The 23,441-nt window shown below is 41.4% G+C and overlaps 1 non-coding gene across 1 annotated transcript; it reads left to right on the top strand.

The window, feature by feature from the left end:
- Positions 1-22,846: 22,846 nt before the first annotated feature.
- Positions 22,847-22,921, top strand: trnaa-agc (transfer RNA alanine (anticodon AGC)). Its single transcript has one exon. It is a non-coding gene; the product is annotated as a tRNA-Ala (tRNA).
- The last annotated feature ends 520 nt before the right edge of the window (positions 22,922-23,441 follow it).

Below are 23,441 nucleotides of genomic sequence, written 5' to 3'. Positions count from 1 at the left end.
TCAATCCCTGTAGTCCAGCCGGCCCAGCAGCCGGCGTCAAGCCCTGTAGTCCAGCCGGCCCAGCAGCCGGCGTCAAGCCCTGTAGTCCAGCCGGCCCAGCAGCCGGCGTCAAGCCCTGTAGTCCAGCCGGCCCAGCAGCCGGCGTCAAGCCCTGTAGTCCAGCCGGGTCACAGCCCGACAGTCCAGCCGGGTCACAGCGCGACAGTCAAGCCGGGGAGAAGGATGGTTTTGCCCAGAGCTCGTGTCAAGTCTCCGGGGGTTCGCGCTCCCGAGCGCCACCCCGGGTTGAGACTGTCCCGCCCTGTCCCACCCCTTTTGCTCCACTCCCCTTGAACTTTTGGCTTCTTCATTGCGGAGCTGCAGGTACGAGCGAATGTGTACCCAACAGCTGAGTCTGACTCGCAGGCAGGCCCAAAACAACAGCCTCATGCAAGCTCTGTTCATCGAGATTGGAATCGGTCTCCCCACATCCTGGGCAGTGTGTCATGGTTTCACCCGCTCCTTGTCAGGTATTTCTTGGTTTAGGGGTGGAATCATACAGAATCCTTTGTTTCATGTGGGGAGAGATGTTTGTTACCTTGTGGCCTTCCATACTCTCCCCGAGTCGCGTCATCGTCCTTCCCTCCTGTTTCCTAGTTTGTGTTAATTAGCTTCCCCTTAGTATTTGATCTGTGTCACCTGGTCCCTATCTATCATCCTGTGTTTGTTTCCCTATAAAACATCCTCTTGTTCATTGTCCTGTGCTGGTTCGTTGTATGTAGCCGTCGATGTACCTGTGTATCATATCTTGCTCTCTGTATACCATACCTTGTTCTCGTTTACCCCTTGTCAAAGTAAGTGTTAGTTCAGTGTCCTATCCAGTGTTTGTTTTGTTAGTTTTAGTTAGTGAGTCTCCTTGTATAAATTATTATTTACCCTGTCTTGTTTTTCCGCATTGTGGGATTTGTTTTGCCTGTTTTTGTAGTGTTCTTTATTGTTAATAAATCCCTGTTACCCCTACCTACCATCTCATCTCGTGCTTGCCTGCAATTGGGTTCTCTTCTCCCCGGTCTATATCGTGACACAGTGACCTGGGGTGCAGTCAATGCGGATTCTGAGGCACCATAAGATCTGTTGTGAAAGCATCGGATGAGAGGTCCACCGGGAATGGCCGTTTCAAAATCTGAAACCTCAAAATCGTAAGAAAAAGTTTGACTTGAGCATAAGAATAATTGCCTTTCTCTCTATTATTTTATGTACGAAAAAACAACATATGCAATAGAAATATATTGACAACACTTGATGTGCAGTACTGAATACTGGACACACTGTATAATCAAACTGTTTTATATCTTAATTCAATAAATAGTGATCACGAGGACATCCATCCACTGTTTAAATAAAGCGTCTCTACTGCACAGCATCCTCGGACACCCTTTCCACTCGGACACTTCTTGCCACAATAATGTGAAAAAACTTTTTTTTCTAATACTAGACCAAAATATTTTAATCAGTTTCATTTTAACCAAAAATAAAACAATGGCCCAAAAATGTATGTAGAGTTAAAAATGTTTCAATCTGAAGTCTACAGAAATACTCCCTTAGTATTTTTATTCATATGATTATGCTTTTAAGGACCATGAAAACCATGTTAATAAGGTTCAAGTCCTCATTATTTACAAAACTAGACTTGTTGTATATCATTGGTTACCTTTAGATCAAACTGACACTAAAAGATGATGGATTTATACTACATAAAGATTTATTGGTGTGCATGTTTTACTATTGCAAGCCTGAACCTTCTGTGATATGTTTGATTATGTCAATGCTTACACTGATGCCCTGCTGTAGAGAAACAAACCACACAAATAATTTGTGTTCGTCTTCTCATGTGCATTGCATAATGTAACCCCTTATACCATTCAGTGTTTACAGATACACACCAAGATGACTAATAATGAAAATGAAAACAATTTCCACCATTACTTTGGAATTTTTCATTTGTTGAGCATTATGGTGTGTAAGAAAAACAGAGAAAATGTTTTAGAACAAAAACAAAAACTGCTTCATGTTCCTCTGCACAGGACAGGTCTTCTTATCTGACTTTGGATAACAAAAAAAACTTTATTTGCAAACATGGAAGTTTATGTTCATGCTCTCACTTCTCCAATAAAACATTTCAATGGTTTACAATAAGTTTACTCGTCTGATCATTAATTGTTAATGGCTTGTTTGTGACCACAATTACTATAAATACTAGTAAAGTTTTTAACTGTGCGATTCTTATTCTGAGTTTTTCAATGAATTACGGTTAAATGCCACCACATATGAAGGCTAGAGGGCGCTCTCGCGAAGAAACTCCAAATAAGCGCCACAGGCTCACAGAAGAACGGTTTACACACGTACGGTGCGTTCCAAATGGGATATATTGCCCTCCGAAGGGCCCTTCGAGAAAGGGGATCAACATACAAAATGTCACTCCAAATAAAGATTTGACGTTGTTTGTGTTGCTCCTTAAGCAAATTACATTTTAAACTGATAGATCAAGAGATACACATGAGTTTTCCCTCTACAGTTTATACATCAAGAGCTCTACTCTTCAAAGGGAGTAGGGCATAGGGATGATCACTTCAGAATGGAACGCAGGGGCAGTTCAAGGAAATATTTTATTGCTGTTCTTCAAACCTTTTCAGGCATTTTTAAGATAAAATATGTTTTTAATGATGACGTTTGACGAGTTCACATTGTGAATGATTCAATCTCGTAGTGATTTTAGATCGAGCAGTACTTCCGACAGACCAAAGAGCCATAGTTCACAGAAAAGCCGAGCATAAAACACAGAATCAAAGCCGTTGTAATCATCCACAGCCCTCTCCACACGTTTTAGCATTTTAACAAGTCATCAGAAATGCCGCTGAACACATCAGTTTTCCTAAAGTATCCCCTTGAATTCGCCATAAATAGTGTGATCTACAGAGCAGCATATGCACCAAAATGACCCCAGACGAGGCTGAGGGATAAACTCATTTAAAGTTATTAAAACCAGAAGAGGTGATCCTGTCCAGAAACATTTGTCACGCTTGTTGAAAATCCCTTTAAATCCTGATAGCAATCAATAAGTAAGGTTGACAACTACGGACTAACAATTCTCATGTTTCATTGAATGTATTTATTTTAGTGGTGGGCATAGATTTTTTTTTTTAATCTAGATTAATCTAGATTAAAATGGCTCATTTGAATTCTGCCGAAGGCATTCAGAATACGTGTGCTACCCAAATAATGACTAAAAGTAAGTCTTTGAGAACGGGTTTCTCAAGACAGGTGGCGCATTAGACCAGGGGCTCATCTCCTGTTTCCAAAATGCATCTCAAACTGCTTGAGAAAGCTGTTCTACTATGATAATTGGTGATAAAAATAAGTTATGTTCAATAAGATGTACTTGTGTTTACTTTCGCATTAGCTAAGGGATGCTTTGCGTTTAGGTGGTACTTGAGACTGGAAGAGCTCCTATAGTACATTTACATTTAGCAGACGCTTTTATCCAAAGTAATTTACAAAGAGTGAGGGAGCAACAAGCGATAGTTCATACAGCAGCCATAATACATTAGATCTCAATACAAAGTTACTGGTTTCAACTAAAGCTAGACCACTCCCTGTTGAGAGAATTTTTTTTTTTAAACCAATTCCGCATTCCACAAGGTGCAAACAACCTTAGTCTTGTCGATGTTTCCATTGGGAAGCTTCTTAAAAATTAATATTCCCTGAAGCAAACCCGGCGGCTTCATAGCTGCATCCATGTTAGCACGTCACGTTTGATGCGGTAATTTCACAGTAACGTTATGTTGTGTACACCACTGAAATCACATATTTTCCACAGTCTACTTTCTAAAGTTGTGATTGTTCTGTTACAGAGGAACAACTTATAAATTCTGGTTGAATAATGTGCTCTCAGAAGAACCAGACATGTGCTATGAGGTGTCCTTATAAAGCTTCAATCTAATAGTGTTTGTATGAGACACAGCTGCTCTTCAATGTCCAGTTTAATGAGTAAATTGATGTGTGATGTCATCTGTTCTTCCTTCACCAATGAGAACACATAAGATCTGATGATGATGATGATGAGCAGCAGCTGTTCACAAATCAAAAGCTCTTGTACTTCAGCACTTAAATACACTGACTCAACACTTAAATACACTGACTCAACACTGATATTCTAGTCATTAAACAATCATATATAATATAATCCTAAATTGTTCATGTTTACTAAATAAGGTCATGTTAGACATTCACATCAAATTAAAATGAAACTTTGAGATAAAAACTTTGTTTCTCAATTGCATACTTTCTCAGACTGGGTCACATACGGGTACATCTAAAAAAAATAGAATATCTTGAGAAAGGTCAATATATATTTTTGTCACCCATTTCAGGAAGTCAAGCCCATATATTACATAGATTCATTACACAGAGTGATATATATTTCAAGCCTATATATCTTAATTTATTATTTCTTTTAATTCCTTTCTTAAAGACCTATGTGCACTGTTAGACATTTCAAAGGGTTTTTACAGTAACTCACTGGCAACACTGTTGTCATTTAGTTACTGTAATTGAGATGTACAGTACCAGAACTGTATTTCACTTTTACAGTGATTAAACAATACTGTAAGTATATAATACAGTCCAGGTACTGTAAAAACCTAGATTAACAGTACATAATAACTGTAATCCCATTCATTGGTTTATGTTTTAGTAAATATAAATTAGATTTTATAATATTTATATCACATTTATTTTTATCCAACACATGTACTGACAATAACTCCCAATACAATATTGAAAAAAGATTTTGTTTTATTTAAATTAATTTAAACATTACAAATGCTTAGAACACAAAATACATTTAAAACAATCAATGTTATTTGCAGGAAGGCATGAACACTTCTGTCATTCAAACCATTGTCGCAAATGTAAAGTAAAGAAAATATTGTACTGTATATTGTATATCTGGAATGCATACAGAGCAGATTTAAATATGGAATTCACCATCAACTGCATCAAACAGCACTTAACAAGTGAAGAAAATTCATTAAATAACAATCAAATAAATAAAAAAAATTGAGAAATCCTGTAGACCAGCATGAAAACCCATAGTACAGAATACATTACATTCCTAACAAAATCCTTTTGGTTTCCTTTCGACTCCTGATCCTGTAAGAGTCCTACAGGAAAATTATGACGAAGATCCTTCAGTATTCCTTTAGGGCATAGAAATAAATTAATTGCACCCCAAAAAACTGTCAGTACATAATACAGTTGACTATCGCAATAACATTCTCCAATATAACAACACTCTCCAATATTATTTACACATATATATTTTTTGTACTATTTCAACACAAACAACGTTGTAACCTGTGTGATGGTGAGATTTATTTCAAGTCGGTTAGACTCCATTAGTTGTACTTAGAAATCTCCAATAAACTGGAAACTATATATCTACTGTACATATCCTGTTGAGCATTGAGCAGTGTCTCACCTAATCAAAGTTCTTCCACTCAAATTCCGTGAGGTAGCGGAAGGTAGCATGTTCTCCCCGTGCCTCGGGGGTTTCCTCCGGGTACTCCGGTTTCCTCCCCTGGTCCAAAGACATGCATGGTAGGTTGATTGGGATCTCTGGAAAAATTGTCCGTAGGGTGTGAGTGAGTGAGTGTGTGTGCCCTGCGGTGGGTTGGCACTCCATCCAGGGTGTATCCTGCCTTGATGCCCGATGACTCCTGAGATAGGCGCAGGCTCCCCGTGACCCGAGGTAGTTCGGATAAGCGGTAGAAAATGGAATGGAATGGAATTACCCCTTTCTGGGCAATTAACTTCTTGTCAGACACCAAGATAAGATCTATAGTACTTTCCCCACCCTTCCAAACTCTTGTGGGTTTACTTAGAATTTGAGACAAATGGAAAGATTTGCATATTGCCTGTAACACATTATAACTACTTCCTGCTCGTTTTCTTACATCAATATAAGAATCCCCCATTATATTACATTACTTGGTCAAAGAGTTAAAACTATTTAAAATACACTCAAGACCCTCATAAAAATCATTCTGATTTGGAGGGCGGTAGCAAACTCGAAACAATATTGGCTTAGTTGTAGGAATAAGCAAGTCCAAAAACAGCAACTCCTGTCTAACATTAGAGTATAATTCATTACAATTAATATCTGATCTAATAAAAATACAGACACCCCCACCTTGTCTATTGCTATCTTTCCTAACTACATTATAGTTTTCAATACAAATTTCATTATTATTTACTGACGAGTTTAGCAATGTTTCTGCTACACAAGAAATCCCCACTTTAGAGTCTTTGAGCAACCACCTTAATTTGTGAATTTTTGGTAATGAACTACATACATTTAGGTGCCCAAAGTGCAAACCTTTCCCTTTAAAATAGTCCTTTATCGAATAGTCCGACTTATCCAAAGCTGGAGGCGTCTCTCCTACCGCTGTTCCCACGGCTTCATTACCACTTGCCTGGTCTATCCCACCGACTCCACACCTTTCTCCAGAATGTCCACCACACCAAACTTTCCCCTCCCTACCAGACACTGCAGCTGCCGGCTCCACCTCCATCACAGCCTGGACTACAGCGATGTCTCTGTTCAGCAAGCATGTTCCAAATCCATGAAACGATCTTTAATTACATCCGGACAAACTTCAGTTGGACCGGGACGTGGATGAATATCCCCCGACACCAGCAAACATATGATAACAAATTTACCAGTGTCAGAATGGTGTTTCGAGACAGAAAGACTGGTCGAACGCAGCCGTAGAAGGGAAAAAATAATACTTTGATTGTATCTAATCGGGACATCGTCACAATCAGCTAAAACCTTTAAACAGCACTTTTCATCAGAAAAGCTACAAAAGATTATAAATGCCAAAGCCGGAATCACAATGCCAAGTACACATCTTGCCATGTTACCGGAAGTGCTGTCTTTTAAAGATGGATATATGTGCATTTCTTTTTTATGCTTTAAAAAGGTTTTTCCACAGTTAAATACTGATATATGGAGCTTGACATTTAACTTTGGAAGGTCAGAAAAGCATGGACTAACAAAAATAGGTGATGTCATGCTAAACCTGATTGGTTTAAACAGTGATAACAACGTGAGAACAATGTATAAGAGATGGAGTCAGATATGTATTGGTCAGACTTCTTCAGATTAACTCTGTATGTCTGTCTTTGACTTATGTCTGTCTTTGACTTGTTCGTGATTTCTCTCAAAATTTGATGATCGATTTCGCCACAACAGGCGTTCCTTATTTCTGGAAAGAGTGTCCACAATCAGATGCAGGTTATTTTTTCCTAGTCTATTGCTATGGTCTTGTTTTTGTTGCTGTTTTTGAAATGGTTCCTTAACAAAGGCATTGCACATGTCTTTTTGATTGTAGCTAGCTACACTTTGTTGAAAAGACAATCATTTTACTGTTATTTTCACTCTTTAAATGGCACTTTACAAAACCTGTCCTTGTAATTATTGATTGATAAAACACTAAGGCACAAGTGAAACAAACCAAACCTCGTGCCTCTGCGATATTCTTCTGCAGGTGTAGGTCTGGCTAGGCGGTTGCTTAGATAATCTGTTTGGTTGCTATGGGCGTGGCTTGTCAACTGTCATATTATAATACACGTATCCATAAATAAAACAAACAAACTCCTGTATCTCTATCACTTTCTATTGCAGAGATATATTGCAGAGTACTTTCTGTTAGAATAATGCACATTTTTCAAAATAGCCCCTTTTGTGTTCTGAAGAATTAATTTTGAATAAATAAAATCTAGGACCATCTTAAATAGATACATTGATTTACAATCATAATATTCTATAAGGCTATCCCATTTAAATGATACTTATTTGGTAAACACACCTCACATAATCCACTATATCCCATTTTGATGTTCTGTTTGGTAGACATGTTTACCATGTCTAAGTGCCTAAATGCATTGAGTTGCAGACATGTGACCGGCTGAGTAGTAATTTGGGTTTACATGCAATTAAACTGGTGTACCTCATAAAGGTGTGTTATATATGTCATAACACGGCATCTTATAACCAGCCAGACATGTGTTATATTTATAGATGTGTAAATATGGAGTAACGTTTAATGCCTGGGCCACACATAATCCGTGTGGAGTATGCGGTGCATAGAGCAACACGTGTGCAGTACAAATCCGTCATGCGACATTGTGTTTCCACACATACTGCGTTACGTTTGTGTGCAAGTACTCCGCATTTTCGGTGTGATTCAGTCAACAATTGTTAAGTAACTTCCCAATGTTTCAAAGATTGTTCGAAAAATAAAAGGTTTATGAAATTCTATTTTCGTCATTGTGATTCTTTCTTTTGTTTAGTGAATTGGGTGTTTTCCTTCATAGATGCACCTCAAAATGTGAAGAGAACTGTCACTGAAGTACTCGCGATGGCCCAGAGACAGCAGGTGTGTAAGTTATTGGATGTTTAATGCATTTTAAATTTATCAAGTCATGCACCTCTTTTATATATAGTTTAGTGACAAACATAGTTTTTTTATTTCTAAGGTAAATGTTGTGATTCCTGAACGACCAAAGGATATCCAATTTGCTGTAAACATTTAAAAAAGACTAAATAAAGTATGTTGGAGACTTTTGTTGTTGAGTTAGGCCAAATGTAGTGTCTTTTAAAATTGACGTTGCTTGAAATGTTTTATCTTTTGTTATCATCTGATCATTAAATATGTAATATATCTAAGGTTGTATTGGCGAGTACGAGTATTCCATTTTATTTGTATGTGTTACAATTTATGAAAATTATTATTGGTAAATTATGTTTTCTAAGGAAAGTTTTAGTCTTCAAGTTCGTGTGGGCTGTGCAAACATCCCAGTCAACCATAAAACATGATTGTTACATAACTGCAATGTAATCTGCAGTAAACTTTTGTTGTGGCAATGTTACAAGTTCAGCGGAAAAGGGAAATTTGTGACAGACTGTAAGCTTGTGACGTTGCCAGCAAGTAATAACAAAGTTGTGATAAAGTACCAATCAGGATTGGTTCACAATATTCAGTTCTACCAGAAAGACTCAGGAAACATAGAACGATAAATAATATTTATAAAACATAATGTTAAAGATCTTTGGGCATAGGCCCCGTCCAATAAATGAATCATGGCAAAATGATTCCGATGTTCCTGCCTGAAGATAAGGCAGGGGCGGAGCCTACCCCCGGACTGAGGACGGGACCCTGACCTGGTGGTGGTGGTGGGGAGGATGGAGGTTTCACTCATGCGTTAGTTTCTGCGAACGAAAGAGAGGGTGAGTACCATCCTTTTATAATACGTGCTGAGGGATGATAGGCTAACCGTAATTGATTATGCTGTGAGGAGTCTTCCTGATAGAACTTGCGCGGAAGCTTACATTTCTACCAGAAAGACTCAGGAAACATAGAACGATAAATAATATTTATAAAACATAATGTTAAAGATCTTTGGGCATAGGCCCCGTCCAATAAATGAATCATGGCAAAATGATTCCGATGTTCCTGCCTGAAGATAAGGCAGGGGCGGAGCCTACCCCAAAAGAGAAAGTAAACAAAATCCACCCACCGGATGATGTGTCTCCTTGCAGTTCCTAAAGGAGAAAGTGAGAGTCGGTTAGCCATGGTTAAAACATGAAGTAACATTATACCTGCCTTCTATTGATGATGTCTGAATCACTGTTTAATCAGAACCTCCGAAAGTGATTATAGGCTTGACGAAGCCGAGTGAACAAGCCAGAGCCTGCACCGGCTATCAGGGCTTCGAAAAGCCTTCAAATTCTCCAGAAGCCTGCACAGGCTGAATGGGTTTGCACGAGCGAACAGAATTTCCCCCAACAGAATTTCCCGGAGGCCTGCATAGACTGAATGGGCTTGCTCAAGCCAAAAAATCCCCAACGTATTTCCAGAAGCCTGCACGGCTGGATGGGCTTGCAAAAGCACAAAAAGAAATCATAAAATAAACAACAAACATAGAAACGACAGAGCCTGCTCAGGCTGAATGGGCTTGCAAAAGCACAAAAAGGAATCATAAAATAAACAACAAACATAGAAACGACAGAGCCTGCTCAGGCTGGATGGGCTTGCAAAAGCACAAAAAGAAATCATAAAATAAACAACAAACATAGAAACGACAGAGCCTGCTCAGGCTGGATGGGCTTGCACAAGCCAACAAAAATCCCCAACGTATTTCCAGAAGCCTGCACAGGCTGGATGGGCTTGCAAAAGCACAAAAAGAAATCATAAAATAAACAACAAACATAGAAACGACAGAGCCTGCTCAGGCTGGATGGGCTTGCAAAAGCACAAAAAGAAATCATAAAATAAACAACAAACATAGAAACGACAGAGCCTGCTCAGGCTGAATGGGCTTGCACAAGCCAACAAAAATCCCCAACGTATTTCCAGAAGCCTGCACAGGCTGGAAGGGCTTGCAAAAGCACAAAAAGAAATCATAAAATAAACAACAAACATAGAAACGACAGAGCCTGCTCAGGCTGGATGGGCTTGCAAAAGCACAAAAAGAAATCATAAAATAAACAACAAACATAGAAACGACAGAGCCTGCTCAGGCTGGATGGGCTTGCAAAAGCACAAAAAGAAATCATAAAATAAACAACAAATATAAAAACGACAGAGCCTGCATGGGCTGAATGGCTTACACGAGCCACTTATTTCCGGGAGCCTGCACAGGCTGATTGGCTTGCATGATGAGCCGCAGAATTGACTCAAATCTTACAGAGGCTGATATGAGGCTTGCCCCAAGCCGTGCAATAGTAACTTATACTTATACCACCACCACCAGTAATTGCAAAGTAGTACCTTACGTTTGTGGAGAATGCCTGCTGAGCATCCAGGATGGTTTTAGAATCTAGTCGTATATAGGATTCGAATGCCATAGATGACCATCTGCCCAGGACCTTGATAGAAGAAGTCGGAATCCCACAGGCGGCTGCTGAAGTAGCAGCGCCGATCCGAAATGATTGCCCGATCTAAAGTTGGGAAGACTTGCCACAACTCTCCAGAGCTGCTGCAAGATGAGTCCTGAACCACTCTTTTGTTATGGGGAAGCCATTTGATAACATGAATAGGGGGGATAATTTGTGATGACCAGGGCGGGTTTGGAGGTATCTTACCATTGAAGTGAAGGGGCAAATATCTCCATTAGAACGTGAAATAGTAATGTTAATGCCTGTGCGTAGTGTGTCGGTCTTCGGATGTTTAAGGAAAATAGTAAAGTGATTCGGTGAGAAAGTAACATCTGTATGACTGAGGTAATTGTTTTCGGTTCCCTTAAGAGCACTAAGTGTATTAGCCCTGACTTAGAAACCTATAAGCTCCGCTTACTGTCCAAAATCAAACATTTTCTCACACCAAAAACCCTAGTAATGGCTGTCCACGCTTTTGTTACGTCGCGTTTAGATTACTGCAATTCTCTATACGTATATCTAAGCGTCAAATTAAGCGTCTCCAGCTGGTTCAAAATGCTGCGGCCAGATTCCTTTTTAATGTCGTAAACACAAACACATTACTCCAGTTCTTAAATCGCTAAACTGGTTGCCGGTCTGTCAGAGAGTACACTTTAAAATTCTCTTATTTGTCTATAAATCCCTACACAACATAGCCCCTGTCTACCTCTCTGAACTTCAGCTATACATCCCATCCAGAAGCCTACGATCCTGTGACCAATGGGTCAAAACTTCAGGAGTCGTTAGTAAATTCACCTGGACGCATTAAGCCCTAGAAGGCAGTTAAACACGGCTTCTAGGAGAATAACCCTAGCGCAGTAAGTAAACCAGTTCCTTTAGAATGGGAAAAGCAATAGGAAGGCGTTAATCCATGATTTTTTGCGAATCTTTAGAATGACCTTTCAGTAGTAGCCGTATGAGGCAGACGTATTTCGGGTGGGGCTCTTTGTAGAAACTACAAATGCGAAAATATACATTCAGAATACGTGCATACGGACTCATTGAATTGTAACAAATCCGAGAGTTGTCAAGGTTATGATTTGACCGCCTACTATTGTCGTAGGCTGGGCTTACAGGGTCATCACCATGGACAGCAACATGACCTTGACTCGCGAGAGTTTCAGGGCAGAGCGAGGCAGAGTGTCGGTGAGAGCTGCATACGACACAGGTCAAAGTATCCTGATCGCCGAAGTAACGCACCAGTAACTGTGTCGATGATGGACCAGCCAGCCATGAGTTGAGCAATGAGACGAATGAAGCAGATTTAGTGGAACTTGAACTATGATATTCAGGGCCGTCCCTAGCATTTTGAGGCTCTAAACTGATTACAAAATGAGGTCCCCCATGATCTAATGCACACAACAAACTACATTTATTTATTTAGAAATTAGATATTATTTAATAGAATGATCTTACTCGTTGTATAAATACCATGCACTGTGCTGTGTTTTACCTCTTCTGTTTTTCCTGTTTTCCCCTGTAAAGCTGCTTTGAAACAATACACATTGTGAAAAGCGCTATATTTCCTGTAGCTCAGTGGTCAGAGCGTCGCTCCAGAAACGCTAACATCGTGGGTTCGAATCCAGGGAATGCACACTTACCCTATTCTTGATCCTCATCTTCTTTCCTCTTTCTCTTCTCTGCACCAGACTGATAGTGCCGAATTTCCATTTTTAATCTTAGCACAGTTTAAAGTTAACACACATAATGATTGACACTGACATAAATAGCATGTAAATTCAATTTAATTTAAGATATTTGTACAGATATTTAGGGCTGGACGATATGGCCAAAATTGTTGTTGAAATATTTTTTTCATTTGGACCTATTCGATATAATTTAAATAGATCATAAAAGAAAATAATTCTAGATGCCAGCAGTGTTCAAAGGTACAGGCCCGTGCCCTTACCTTGTGTAAACTTTAAATATAAGAATCATGGTACCAATAAAAGGGAAAATAATTTCTTTAAATGTGCATCAAATCATAATTCCATAACTTGATAATTTGCTTTGAAGCATCTTCATTATCTTCACTATATTGGGGAACAGGTACGCCATTTCTTGACACTTTTTTTCTTGATAGCCTACTTCTGATATTTATCTAAATGAATCTTTATTTATAAATGTCTAATTTTGTTTATGACTGTTTTTCCAGTTTTTTTTTTTTTCTGATAAAACCTGTATTTAAGACAAAATGAGATGATCTGGGCCCGTTTCAGAAAGCAGGGTAAGTGCAAACTCAGAGTAAGTCAACCCCAGAAAACGGAATACTCAGGGTTTTAGGTTTCAGAACGCGAGGTAGGTCAAACCCGCGACCGCGGAGTAAGTCAAGCCCATTTCAGAAATCGAGGTATCTTATACTCCGAGTGAGTAACCAGAGTAACATACTCCGTGAACCTAACCTGGTCGGGAGCAGGTTTTATTCCGCAAACCCAGGGTTTGTTACAATCTCCGCCCCCTTTTCGATGCGCGAGCGGTGTTAAAATTGCATACGTCATATGTTTATTGATTCGTGTTTCTAATCGCGCTCTATTTAGTCACACAGAACTTAAAATCTCATGTTCGTTTATTCAGGAACCCGTAGATGAGGAAGCTGCATTCATTCGCAGAGAATTACATTTATGTCGGGAGAGAATTGTGAGGCCCCGTTTGGACGTTTTATCTCAACATTTAAGGCCAGTTTAAGAATTATATTTAACATTTCCCAATCAGGCATCCTACTAGCAAGACCATTTTATTTCTTCAAACTTTCCTGAATGAATGATGTTATTGTATTTCTACGACGGTGTTTTAGTGCCACGTTAAAAATAAAATAAATTCAAGATTACGAGAATAAAGTCGAAATGTTACGAGAATAAAGTCGAAATGTTACGAGAATAAAGTCGAAATGTTACGAGATTAAAGTCGAAATGTTACGAGAATAAACTCGTCGTAATACGTATTTTATTGTCGTGAAAGTTGTAGTTTAAGAGTTGAATTATGTTTACGCTCGTCATCTGAACCAGTGAGTTAATTCGTAGTTCATGTCAGATTTTTTCTTCTGAATAAATTCAGTTTCCTACATTACCGCTGCAGTGTCATTTTACTAATTATAACTCCGCGATGATGCGACTAAAGACAAATAATTTCCTTATTGCTAAATCCTAATCTAAAGTAGGATTCAACAAAATCCTCCACAGCCATTGTTGATAGCAATTCTGTGATTTTTCTCAAAATATTACGAGTTTATTCTAGTAACATTTCGACTTTGTATTTCGACTTAATTCTCGTAACATTTCGACTTTATTCTCGTAACATTTCGACTTTATTCTCGAAATCTTTTTTTTTTTTTCAAGCCGTCGTATATTTCATATTCAGCTGCTGCCAATATATTTTTATTGCAAAAGGATAGCACCTACATGAGAGCGAGAGAGTTAAATATAATTCGCATTTTCACATTTTCAACAAAATAAATATAAAAGTGATTGACAGATAAAATAGCGCATTAACACGTGATGCACTTTTCTCCCACGCCAACTTTGTTTCTTTTGCTCTTTTTTTCTTAATATGTGCTCATATTCACTGTACACTTGTAACTGTAGGCTACCTTCAATTCGATTGGCAAGAAAGGAACAGAGCGCTTTTTGTCACGTGCCGTTGCCATGGTGAATCGTGCTATCTTCACTCAATTGATGATGGCTTTTCATCGCTATGCTGCACGCGCGTAACCTAGAGTGAACTTACTCAGGGTTGATTGAACTAACTCAAATCAGCTGTTCTGAAACTGAAAACTCAGAGTAGAGATTCTCTGAGTAAATCAACTCAGAGTTCAGATTTTAACTCCGTGTTGTTTGAACTTCCTTATTGAAACGGGCCCCTGTATAACTTGTGTTCCATTGCTGTTGCAAACACCATGAACACAATGGCATTTAATTCTAAAACTTTAAGTCAAGGTTTATTCACAAAAGCTTTGTATGAATGGAGACTTCAAATGGACAGGGGTCACTGTACAAAAAGCACAGCGACACTCATCATGTCTACAATGCATGTACAATTCAATTTTACTTTTGACACAGGATGGGCCACATTTAACTGTTTTTATTGTGTTTGAAACATGTCAGACTAGTAATTGCTAATCAATGAATAGATTATGATGCAGCAGAAAGGAAACCTAAGGTTAATGTTTGTTTGCGTTGCTTTTACAAGCATTAGTAAGTTGCAGATCTGTTTTGTAAATGAATAAATTAACAAAAATGTTCAATGTTAAACTTAAACTATACATTTATATTGGGGCATGACAGAGTGCCGTTCTACTGTATATAATACCCGTAGTCGCTGCTGCGGAGCAGAGCAAGTGCTCAGACAGGACATGTAATGTGTATTGAAATGTGTTAAACATTATATCAGCTTAACATAAATTAATTCTATTGCGATAGATATTGTTAAGCCCCAATGACAAGTATTAATTACAGATTTTGTTATGTTTTTGTTTTTATTTCTAGGTTGGTGCTATTGATGTTCGAGTTGTTGACGTGGCTATTGCAACTCAAATGTTGGACATTAAATGTTTCTCTGTTGAAATGCAGAAATGCCAAGTGGAAGATCTGATGGGATAGATTTCATTTCAGTTGTGGGACAAGCAAATTGGGATGTTTGTGCGTGATCTTATCAGGAATACTGCAGCAACACAGCAACACAGACTCCAAATTTGCATCCCAAAATGTTTCAAAATGACAATCAAAGAGTATATTGACTTGGTTAACAAATATCTAATACAATTATTACACTTACAAAAGGTGTTTTTGATGTGCTCAATGAGATTTTGTGTGATTTATATTAAAATTTCAGCAGATAACAGCGATATATTATTTTGCTTTCATGTGACCGTTTCAGAAAGACCGGCAAAACAACAAGCCAGACAGTCAGCGCAGACTGAACAACTGACCCAGGAAATCAATTTTTACTTTGGAATATGAATCTACGCTTTCTAAAATAGTTGTGTGTGTGATAAAACATCACATAAACATTGTTCCAAAACGATTCAGAGCAAATAAGTGAACTATTAAGGTTTGAGGTTACATTTTAAAAGAGTAAAGCGTTACCATCTAGACAGCCAAAACGTACTCGTTTTACCATTTAGAAAAAAAAGAACTTATACTAATTACTACAATAATTATTGGTCAAATTATGTTTACACGTGCTCACCAAAAAGATTTCGCGTGGATCAATTTAACTGTTTCAGATAGACCGCCAAAACAACAAGCCTGCCCGCACACGCAATGCAACGCCCTGAGCACCGATTGGACACGTCAAGTTAGTAAAAAAGGACAAGATTTTAAGTTATAAAAATATTCCTATTCAAAATAAAACTTTTCTATTATATTCAATGTCGTAAACTGAGTGGACAACTAAAAGGCCGAAAATCTGATGCAACGTCATTAATTGAAGCACAAGCACAACTTAATATAAATTTGGCATCAAATAGACTTCTGCAGCACAACAGACTGCTAAATCTTGTCCCAGAACGTTCCAAAACCAAGCAAATTCGTGCACTTTTAATGTCTATGGTTATATATCAAAACGGTAAAACATTACAAATTACAAAGCCAACAGGTACAGGTTTTAACGACATGAAAAAAACCAAACGGGTTAAAACACAAACGCGTATTAAATTAACCAAGACAATTATTACACTTTTACCTTATTCGTCCCCTCCAGAGAGATAGATCAATTTTTAATTTCAGCAGTTAACAGCGGCATATCATTTTTCTTCACTGTGACTGTACCAGAAGGACCGCCAAATTAAAAAGCCTGCCCGCGCACACCATGCAACGTCCTGAGCACTGATTTGACGCGTCAAAAGTCATTAACAGAAAGACAAGAGATTACATTTTAGAATTATTCCTGACTTTGTCATACTGACTTATATGCACTTTTATAACGTGCTTTGTTTTTCACATTTCAGTGAGCCTAACATGCAGTGGAAGAGTCATGCGAGGAAGCTGATGGCAGAGAAGGGACTGTATCAGAAACATTCCCTGGATCATCCGCTCCTGAAGAAAGACCTCCAGAATGAACATTTCAAACTGGAGGTGAGAATATCATTTGAACGTGTTTCTTTTAAACATTGCAAAAAGTCTCATCTGTGTGGTAATGTTAAATGCTTTTCTTTCTCTTCAGGTAGAAAATGTCTCCATATTTCTACACTACATAGACTCACAACAGCCGTCTCTCCCATTGCCGTCATGCGTTCGCTCCCGGGCCTAAGAGGTAAACACATAACAAACTTTAGTTCTGTCCTGATCCACCCATCTGTCTAGTTCGAACCATTAGGCTCTATAGGCTGAGTGCGTCCCGGGATGAACAAATCTCCTCGCGCCACGGCCCCCCCTCCTGCCAAAGAGAGGGGGTTCCCGGGCCAAGCCGCCCAAGGGAGTCACACTACTCTAGTGGGAACCCAGTTAACGGTACCTCGCTCACTCCCATCGTCTGGGAAATTCTTGCTTTATGGGGGCTGTAATAATGAACCTTGTCCTTTGCCGCACCACAAAGTGAGTTCGAGTCAAACTCGAAACACACCGTGGCATCAATGACCAGGGCTTCCGAACCTCGGACGAGCACCAAGTCCAACTGCCGCGACTCCCCGGAGGCAGTCACGAACGGCCATTCTCGATGGACCTCCCATCCAAGGCCTTCCACCTTGGTCGCCAGGTGCCTCAGTATCCGCATTGATTGCACCCCGGGACACTGTCCCAGGATGTGAACATAGTCTTCACTAGGCTGTTGTCTTGGGCCTGCCTCGGAGTACAGACTCAGCCGTTGGGTATACATTTGCTCTCACCTGCAATGAAGCAGCGCTATGTGAAGCCTTTATTTTTTTATTTCAGCCAGCTGTCAAATTCTTCAGCCAGCTGACCTGTGTAGCCGGCAATCCCCTTCCCCTGGACCGGAAGTTCTGTCCATCTTCGGAATTCATTGGTCTTCCATTAACACGGCCACGGGCAGGCGGGTGTCAGTGGGCAGGGCTCGTCTCCGTTTGCGTTCCACAGTCCCAACTGTGGAATCTCATCTTCGCACCCCCCTGCCCTCTGCCATAGTCGCCTGAAGTGATCTTTTGCCCAGTCGCTGGTGGCCAATGCTTCTACCACGTCATTCGAGGAAACAGACAACCGTAACCAACATCTCGCCTGATCTGACTGGGCTTCTCTATCCCGGTTCCTTGCATACAGTAGCCCATCGCAAGTTGATCGCATGCCGCTTCAGCAGGGTCACTTTCGGGGATGGTTGAGCTGTACAATCCCAACCTAAGGATTGCATTGTGCCCCGAGGTACTTGAATGAGTCCTCGAGGCCTGAGAGTTGTAGGGCCGTATCCCCCAGAACCCATGGGGGACAGTCATTGATCGCGTAGGAACCACCACAAGGCCGGATGAGGAAGCCAAAGCATTTCCTTCGATTGACTCTCAAACCAGTGTCCCGACAAAAGGAATCCAATACCGCTAGATGTTTCGCCATTCCCTTCCAGGATCCACTTACCAGCACGAGGTCATCGGCGAACGCCAGACTCGACACCGAATGACCTGCGAAACGATACCCGTTACCACCTTGTTCGACTTTATGGATGAGAGGATCCATAGCCAGGTTGAAGAGCAGAGGAGACAGTGGGTCTCCCCGTTTCACACCCACCCTCAATGCGGTGGTCGGAGTCTCACCTCTTACGATCTTGACCCGCGTCACGCTGCCCGTGTATAGTTGTTGGACCAACTTTACCATGTGCAGGTCCACCTTGATCAACCCAATAGCAACCAGAAGGTGAGTCGAACGCCTGAGCGAAGTCGATCGATACTACTGCGAGTGGGCTGCTGCACTCGGATTTGCAGTGTCGGATTACGCCCCGGAGGACCTCGATGTTCTCTGAACACCCGGGAGTGGGACGGAACCCCCTTTGACTAGGGTGGAGCGGGCAAGTAAGAGACAGCCGCTTCGACAGAATCCTAGTAAACACCCGTCGGCCTCCAATTGTCGATCTCCATGGTCCGCCTTGGGTCTGCCGACTTGAGTAGTAGTATCGTTCGACAACTAGTCAAGCGGGTAGGTACGACTCCGGTGATCCACCACATGTTGAACATGCGTGTGAGGGTCTCACTCTCTGGGTCCCATTCGAGGATGTCCTGCTTCTTTACGCCATCGCGACCAGAGGCGGTGTCTTTCTTCACCTGTTGAAGGCTACCCAACACCTCCCCTTCCAAGATGAGCCCAGCCAGGAGTTCGTTGTTGGCCAGTTCCCCCGCCCTGAATTGACCCAACCCCCGGAAGACTGGCTGATCTTCCCATTTCCTCTTGTATGCTTGGTATATACAATGCGGGGAGATCGGACATCGCCTAAACACCGTTCCATCCAAGATCTCCTCCACCAAGCGGGTCGGGTCAGTACCGTATAAGTGTTGGCACCTGCGGAAGACTTCCCTCCGAAGCTCGCTTTTACGTCGCCTACGCAGGACACTTCGGGGAACATGCTGTCTCTTGTGGCGAGAGACTTCTGAGCTCTCTCTAGCTTCCTGGGTCAACCCCAGGAGCATTTGGGAGGTTGCTGCGGTGACCAGTGCAGGAATCTGGTCACTGCCTTCCAACCAGGCTTTTAGGACTGGTATGTGTTCCGCGCCATCGGCCTCAGCCTCGCTGACCATTTCACGAACGAGCTCTTTGAAGTGATCTCCGAGCCTGCTCTCTGGCAAGTGGGTTATCGAAAGAGGGACCGATGAACTCGCAACAGGCTCAAGTATTATCACGGTAATCCAAGCACTTGAGAGCATTTCTTCTTGACCCATATAGCCTTTTAAAGGGCCATAGCAGATTTCAGTTCCGGCTGAGTTTCGCGCCTGCTGCCTTCCTTGGATGTGGTAGCCGTTTCTCAGGCTCCCTCTCCGGAATCGAACCCCGATTCCCTGTCACCTGTGGTCACAATGGTGTTCACCATGGAAACAATTTAGAGGCTCCTGGGACACATGGCGTCCTCGACGGGTTTAATAGCCCTCGGGTTGATGCACATGCGACCGCTTCAACACTGGCTACACAGTCGAGTTCCATAGCACACCGGCAGCAGGCAAGTGGTTATGAGGCCCTTCTGCCGACACACTCTAACCCCTTGTTCTTCCATTACCTTTCTCCGAGCGGGGGTTCCCTTTGGGCAGGTTACGAGGCACGTTGTGTTGACGACGGACGTCTCACTGCAGGGGTGGGGTGCAGTGTGCAACGGGCACGCAGTAGCGTAGCGCTGGATGGGCCCCTGTCCGCGCTGGCATATCAATTGCCTAGAGTTGTGGGCTGTGCTGCTTGCGCTGAGAAGGCTACGGCCTCTAGTACAGGGCCAGCACGTGCTGGTCCGCCTGGACAGCACGACACCCGTAGCGTATATCAATCGCCAAGGTGGCGTATACTCACGGCAGCTAACACGACTTGCCTGACGCCTCCTCCTGTGGAGTCAGCAGGTGATCCGCTCCTGCGGGCCACACACATCCAAGGCAAACTGAACCAGACAGCAGAGGCGCTCCGAGTGGCGACTCCACCCCCGCGCAGTCCAGCTCATTTGGGTGCTGTTCGGACAGGCACAGGTAGACCTCTTTGGCTCTCACGACACCACCCATTGTCACACACAACACTCCCTGTCCGAGGCCCCCCACGGCACGGATGCCCTTGCGCACAGCTGACCGTGGGATGGGCGTTCCCCCCAGGAGCCTCCTTGCACAGACACTGTGCAAGGTCAGGGAAGAGGAGCCCCAAAGTGTTGTGGGTAACACCGCACTGGTCCAACCCCGCTTGGCTCTAGAGTTGATGCTCTGGACATCGACTCCCCCTGAACCATTCCCCTGACAGAGGACCTTCTCTCTCAGGGGAAGGATACGTTCTGGCATCCCAGATCAGACCTCTGGAACACCCATGTCTGGTCTCTAGACGGGACGAGAAGATCCTGAGTTGGCTACTCCCCATTTACGGCAGAGACCATCACCCAGGCTAGGGCCCCATCTACTAGGCGGTTACACGCCTCTAGACGGCGCCTCTTCTCGTACCCCTAATGGAGGGAACGAGACGTTGTGTCCCTGATGCCACAAACACGTATCGTATTCTGATGCAGTCGTTAGAGGCACTCAAGCTCTTCAAAACAAGAGGTAAATGAATGCTGCCCCTGGCTTCCTTTTATACCGGACATCCGGGGCCGGAGACCGGCATGCAAATTTCATTCGCCAAATTTCATTGGCCTTTCTTATAGTAGTCAGAGTTGATTGGTTCTCAAGGGCAAGAGACCGACAGAATGGGAACGGGTTTTTGCAGGAAGAACACTTTTACTTTGAAATCATTATCTCACAATTGTACCGTAATGCCTAACTACATGCACAACAAAATCGTGTGAGGGCTGACTTGACCGTCGTTTTCAAAGTGGAGGCTGGCCTGACCGTGTCTGTGGTGATACAGGCAGGGGCGCAGATGGCACTGGGGACGGGTGGGACATGAACCACCCAGATTCTGATCTGTCCCCCTCACTCTCCCTACGACAAACATTGATAACGTTAAATCTGAGAATAATCCGGGTTTCCGCCATTTACATTAGCCCTTAGTAGAGCCGCTCCTTAATTATTTGACCGTCACTGGTTCAGAATCGGGTCGGGGCTGACATACAATAATAATCTACTGGTCACCATTACTTTGTAATGTCTTCCACCAACGTTCACTTTCTCTCTGATCTCTGTTTATTGATAGCCTGCCCACTCCTGAACCCGCCCCCAATGACAAGCTATTAGCTGCCTCAATTGTGCCTGTAGTAACCATAGTGATCATATGCCATCGTCTACTGAGCTGGTGATTTTGAACCACATAAAACAATGAAGAAACAAAAAACAATTGTTAGTATTGTATACCTGTTGATTTTTCCCAGATCATGTGGCAGATTAGTTTTGTCATTTATAAAACTTAAACAGTTTTTGAGTTATTCTTAGACTTGTGAAATAATGACCAACCATTACCTTAGTAGTTTTAGTATGGAATATGTTGCATTTCAAATTTTTGTGAAATTCTATTGGGGTGTAGAGGGTCAACTGAAATGATTAGATTTAAAATGTTAACATTTTTGAGGCTCCGTGATTCTAGAATCCAGTCAGTGCTCAGATAATGAACAGTTAAGCTCATATATGGTATTATATTGACCACATGTCTGTTGTGGCAGAGTAGAAGTCGACATTCATAAGTTCGCTTTTTATCAACTGCTTTACCCTGCTATACTTTTTTGTTTTTTGTTGTTTGTCATTTTGGTCCAAATGGAGAAGAGCAGTGTCAGCATATTTTTATCTTGCTCATTTTTTTCATTAGGGATGTCGCTTCACTTTAGAGATCGCCGTCAACTCAATCTAATTTTACACTTCATATAAAGTTTTATCTGTGATTCTATTATTGTCAGTTAGAGACATGTGTGGGGATTATTTCACATGGAGTTATTCATGTAAAATGAGAAGGATGTAAAATAAGAAGAATACGATTTCAAAATATAAGTTATATAAGTTAATGTTTATGTTACCGTCTCTTAAAACGTGTCTTTTGTAACTGTTTGGTAACTTTCTGATCTTTTATTAAAATGAATGTGTGGTTAACAAGTTCTTCCTAGCTGTTTGCAAGGTTTTCAATATGCAGAACACTCACAAGTTAAAAGACATTACAAGAACAATCCTACTGATTTTCACTCATTGACCACACTTTTGCTCTACTATTTTCTTTTATTTTGAAAATTCATTGTAAAATATAAATAGACATCAGATTTTTAGCCACTTAAACAATAAATACATTAAACAATACATAATGAGCTTTCCTGTGGCTCAGTGGTGAGAGCATGGCACTAGCAATGCCAAGGTCATGGATTCGATCCCAGGGGAATGCACATAATCAGAAGCAATGTATAATACAATGCAATGTAAATGTAAAATTTTAAGTTTCATATTTTAACATTTGATAACATCATTTAATATTTTTTAACATGATTGAATATTTTAAAGGGTTGATGTGGCGCGAATAGTTGTTTTTCTGTGTCTTTGGTGTGTTATAAATTGCCCATGCATGGATTAGTCGGAAGACATTAGATGTACAATCCGAATGTTCAAGTTTGTGCAGAGCATTTCACCACCGGAGATTCTAGGGGCACAACCAGCAGCCTGCCAGAACACCTCCCACTAGATCTTCCCTGGTAAACCACTGGAAAGATCGCACAACTACATGGCAAACTTATAGTCACAGCCTCTATTTTGGGCCTCCTGCCTGTTCCGCAAATGGAAAAACAATCAGGCGTCGAAAATCCCTGAATAGAACTGTGGACGTAAGTTCTTCTGGAGGCAGGATACTGATTCTGCAGGTCTCATTTCAGGGAACACAGCAGCTTTAAACGATCCTGACATACACACCCT

The sequence above is a fragment of the Triplophysa dalaica genome, unplaced genomic scaffold (assembly GCF_015846415.1).
Source record: "Triplophysa dalaica isolate WHDGS20190420 unplaced genomic scaffold, ASM1584641v1 Contig19, whole genome shotgun sequence".
NCBI classification, from domain to species: domain Eukaryota; kingdom Metazoa; phylum Chordata; class Actinopteri; order Cypriniformes; family Nemacheilidae; genus Triplophysa; species Triplophysa dalaica.
The sequence above is the reverse complement of the archived record's forward strand: the minus strand, read 5'-3'. Positions and strand labels throughout refer to the sequence as shown.